The 5,152-nt window shown below is 42.8% G+C and overlaps 1 pseudogene; it reads right to left on the reverse strand.

The window, feature by feature from the left end:
- Positions 1-934: 934 nt before the first annotated feature.
- On the reverse strand, positions 935-1,044 carry LOC115064164 (annotated as a pseudogene).
- Between the last annotated feature and the right edge of the window lie 4,108 nt (positions 1,045-5,152).

Below are 5,152 nucleotides of genomic sequence, written 5' to 3' on the forward strand. Positions count from 1 at the left end.
AGGGCCTGCTCTCCAGAGGGCTACAGCTGGTGAGGGGCAGGGACAGCTCTCCCACTTGCTGCAGGTGGCGAGGATCAAGGAAGGGGGAGGGTATCTCTCCAAGGTCCATGACACCACATGGGAGATAAGTGGTAAGGTCAGTTCACCCACAACTCCCACCGTGTGGGGGCCTTTACTGCTGAGTGCTACAGCAGGATAGGGGTGAGGTCAGATCTCCTATTTTCATGCCCCAAGGGCCAGCTCTACCACAATACCCAGGTGACGGGTGGGGCCAGTTCTGCACAGTCTTCCGACATCAATATTCCCCAGACCAGGGAAGTCTGCTGGCCTTTGGTGGTTAACAGACCCCTGCTGCTTCAGGGCTATCAACTAAGACATAGCCCCCAGTGACAGCACAAGCCAGGTGCCAACCCCATTGCCTAAGGTGGCATCACTGGCTACTCACATTAGGCTGTCCCTCGCTACCCTTGAGTCCCCAGATCTGCCTCTCTTCATTGTGTCCATCCACATCCTTCTGCTTCTCTTTTTCTTCCAGTTATCCACCGCTGACTTACTCGTGTAGTGGTGCCTGGGGTTTCTGAGTGTCTGGGGTTGTGTCAGGAGTGGTCTCAGGAGTGCTATGCCTAGCTTGTGCATTATGGCACTGGACAGGGGTCATCTCAGGCATAGTCACCCGCTCCCAGGCCTGTGCAGCACAGGACTAGTGGTCATCTTAGGCTTGATCCCTGTCTGGGCCCCATGGTACCTGTCTGGTGATTATATAGGCCTCGCTTCTCACAGGACCTATGCCAAGTGGGTTGTCTGGGGCTCACTCCTACTTGGGACCCCTGGCTCCAGATGAGGTTCTCCTAGTCTCTGCCCTGGGAGCTCTTCCTGGATTTCAAGGTACTAGACTGGTGGTCGTCTCAGGATCACTTTTTTCTTTTTTTCAGGGAATGTTAGGCTACTAAACATTCAGATGTTCACAGGTCAGAACACTGAGCATAGAACCTACCACTGCACAAATGACACAGCAGCCACACATATAAAGTCGTTAGGGGCAGATGAAATAGTTCTTAAAGAAGTTATTGTCACCCACACTTTATATATGAAGAAACTAGGAGGGGAATAAAAAATACAGTCACTCACCTGACAATGTACAGAGAGTGAGAGACCTTGGAACATGCAGCCTCAAATGGGATGTCTCCATTAAATCCCTCCCCTCAGGGCTCAGGGAACTCTGCAGAAGAGGAGAGAGAGAATGTAAGAGCCAGAGGGAGTGGAGGATACCAAGGAAACCAGGCCTTCTAAACCCAGCAGGGCCATTGCACGTATGCACAGGGCCTGCACAGGTCTAAGCCAGATGGGGTTCCAGCACTGAGAGGGGAAGTGGACACATGCCCTATCTCCAATTGTTATCCTCTGGCAAAGGAAAAATTAGTTTTCTCCAATGAGTCTTGCTGGGTATACAAACCATACTTAAGGGCAGACCCCACGCCCAGCGGTAGACAGCCAACACAAAAAGAACTCGAGTAGTTTTGGAAGTGGTTTTGTTTCATAATACTTTGTCTGGACAAATGTTTACATCACAAGTCTTTTCCTTACATATTTTGTTCTGATTTTGTGGTTTTAGGGGTTTTCTGTGTGTGCAAATGTGTGTGTCTCAGCTTTGGAGACTTCATTTTTGTTTATATTGCTCCATTCTGTTTTGTTTTTATTTTATCTTGTTTTATTTATTATTTAGATGTCTGCGTGTTTTCTAGTGGGGTGTGTGTGGATTTGGGTGTTGGAAGGGATGGGCAGGATCCGTGGGGAGTCAGGAGAGTGAAAACTGTAATATATATTATATCAGAATATATTATATGGAAAAGGTCTATTTTCAATAAAAACGGGGGGAGAGTGCACACAGCTTCATAGCGATGAGAGATGGCTGTATTGAATCACATTGACATTCTGCCATACTTTTTGTAGCAATGAACAGGTTATTATTTTTAAATGATTCATTTTACTTTTATCTTATGTATATATGTGGGTTTTTTTTCTTTTGCATGTATATCTGTGTACTACCATGGAGGGAGGGCAGAAAAGGGATTCAGATCACGTGAAACTGGAGTTATGAATGGTTGTGATCTTCTATATGGGTGGTGGGAATTGAACCCTCATCCTCTAAAAGAGCAGCCAGTGTTCTGAACCATATCTGCAGCACCCCCCCCACAAAGAATTATTTTAAAGGCATATAATTGAACATAATTTACAAAAGTTTTTAAATTATAACTAGCCAACCTGCACCTAGTAAGTTTGCAATCTAAGTAAAAGCAATGATATTCTAAGCAAAGGTGTTTTTCAGTGAACTTTAGTTGAAAGGATAAATTGGACAATTTAGGCTTTAATATTATTCCCATTTTACTTTAGAATGGGAATACATTCACACAGGGATGCCAAGTTTAACTTTCGTGTGCCATAGGTGGTTATATAAAAATGTTAACTTTGTTAGCACCAATGATTTTAAACTCAACTTTTACTTGAGGACAACAAAACTCTGGTTTGGAAGTCTTCATTATGCCAGTCCCCAGAGGTCCTTAATTGTAGTGGCTGTGCCACCAGCCTGCTGGAAAAACTTCCTGTCGGAGCTAAGTGTTTACTTCGCAGTATGGAATGCCATCTGACTGGAAGTCCAGGTCTAGCATGCTGGATATGAGGAAACCTGGAAGGATATTGGTTCCATACCTAGAAATGGTATTGCCAGGTCATACAGCGGGTATTTGTGATAAAATGCATATGCGGAATAATTCTCTAAGGTGTTTTCCTTCCCCCAGGAGAAAATGAAAGTGGTCATATCCATGCACATGGCTGGTCTTGCCATCTAGATTTTGGTCTTCTGATCCGTATGAAACAACATCGTGTTGTGGTTGTGGTTAGTGTTGTGGAAGTGTTTCCCACTTTGATGTTATTATTGACTCTGAATATCTTATGAAGTGTCTACTCCTGGGTCCTCTTGCCTATTTTCTGTAGGATTTTGAAGTTATTCTTTTTTTAAAAAATTAGATATTTTCTCCATTTACATTTCAAATGCTATCCGAATTCCTAGTTTCCTCTCCCGAAAGTCCCCTATCCCCCCCCCCCACCCTACTCCCCAGCCCACACACTCCCACCTCCTGGCCCTGGCATTCCCCTGTACTGGGGCATATAATCTTCAAAAGACCAAGGGCCTCTCCTCCCAATGATGGCCTACTAGGCCATCTTCTGCTACATATGCAGCTAGAGACACAGCACTGGGGGGAGGGGCGTACTGGTTAGTTCATATTGTTGTTCCTCCTATAGGGTTGCAGACCCCTTTAGTTCCTTGGGTACTTTCTCTAGCTCCTCCATTGGGGGCTCTGTGTTTCATCCAATATATGACTGTGAGCATCCACTTCTGTATTTGCCAGGCACTGGCATAGCCTCACAAGTGACAGCTATATCAGGCTCCTGTCAGCAAAATTTTGCTGGCATATGCAATAGTGTCTGGGTTTAGTGGTTGAAGTTATTCTTTTCTTAGAATTACTTATATATCTTGGAAAGGGGTTTCTTTGCCAGATAATGCATTGACAATATTATTTCCCCACAATCTGTGGCTCATGGATTAGTAAAAATCATAAAATATGTCTGTATACATACATACATACATACACATACACACACATATATATATATATATATATATATATATATATATATATATATATATATATATATATATATATCCAGCTTAACTTTGTTATTGGTGTGATTAGTGTACTTGGGTTAGCATATACAATAATAGGTTTCATTTGACATTTTAATGCATACATGTCATTATAACTTTGTTCTCATTTATCCCTTGTCTCCCTTCTCCACTTCCTTCCCTCAAGGCCCTTGCTGGCCTCTGGCTTATTCTCTTCCTTCTCAAGAGATAGCTCCTCTTGCTTTCTTGTAGCATGTATTCCATTTTCTCCCTTTTCCCATTCCATAAAAACCTTCTCCATCTCTTTCATGGAAACTTTTTTTAGTTTTAAAAACTAACCCCCTCTCCGCTTAAATCTATGCATAAGAGAGTAAAATTGATTATTCTGAGTCTCATTTCACTTAACATGATGATTCTGGTTCCATCAGTTTTCCTGAAAATTCAACAGTATACACTGGCCCTCCCCACATAGGTATTCTATCTTCGTTTACGCCACTCCTTAGTCCATGTTCTGCGCAATAACAAGCAGCATGATGTCACTGTGGGCCTTAGCCCCCGTGTGATTGGGATATACATTGTCTCTCTGCGTACCCTGTCCATCCGCACCCTTGCTCACTCCACAGTGATCTAGGTGACAGATAACTGTACCAGGATGGGTGCTTGTGCCTGGGTGACTCTTATGTAGTCCTCTGCGTCCCACTAACATTACAAAGACAACCCCTGCCTCACAGAGCCTTTAGCATTGGCATCATTTCATCACAAAGAGTGGCAGGATCCTGTCTGTAGCCCTGCTTACCCCACAGCTATCTAGGTGATGGATGACTACTGCAGGATGGGAGCTTGTGTTGGGACCACTCTCATGCAGTCTACATTACACTAGACTATCGCTATGTCACAGAGCCTCTAGCACTCACCTTATTTCATCATGCATTCAGCAGTGCATCATCTTGTGTCACCATCAAAGGATGAGGGCAGTATGGTGAGATAACTTGAGATTTCACTTACACTACTTTTTAAAAACATCATGGTGTCACTAATTATATAATGTTAGAGAATTTTTATCTATTGCTGTGACCATAAGATCTCTATCATAGACATGCAGGAAAATATAATGTAATGTAATATATAGGGTTTTGTCTATTTAAGATTTGGTTTGGGAATTTCAAGAATGTATCTTGCGGGATAGGATGGGACCACTGTACGTGGCCCCAGGGACCCTCAGAAGTGTTACGGAAAAATACTCAAGTGTTACAATGGCAAAAATGTATTTGTTTATCTGATTATCAGTTGAATGTTGATGTTATGAGACATTATAAAAAGCAAGAGTAGTTCTTAGTAAACCAGCAAAATATGCCCTTGTATTCATAGTTAGATATCGATCTAAAATAGGTGACCAAGTAAAACTGAGTATTTTAATCCAAAAGAGGAGTCATATCTTTTAAAAAACAATTCATTCTCTTCCCCAGTTTT

Source organism: Mus pahari, chromosome 5 (genome assembly GCF_900095145.1).
Source record: "Mus pahari chromosome 5, PAHARI_EIJ_v1.1, whole genome shotgun sequence".
In the NCBI taxonomy this organism is placed as follows: Eukaryota; Metazoa; Chordata; class Mammalia; order Rodentia; family Muridae; genus Mus; species Mus pahari.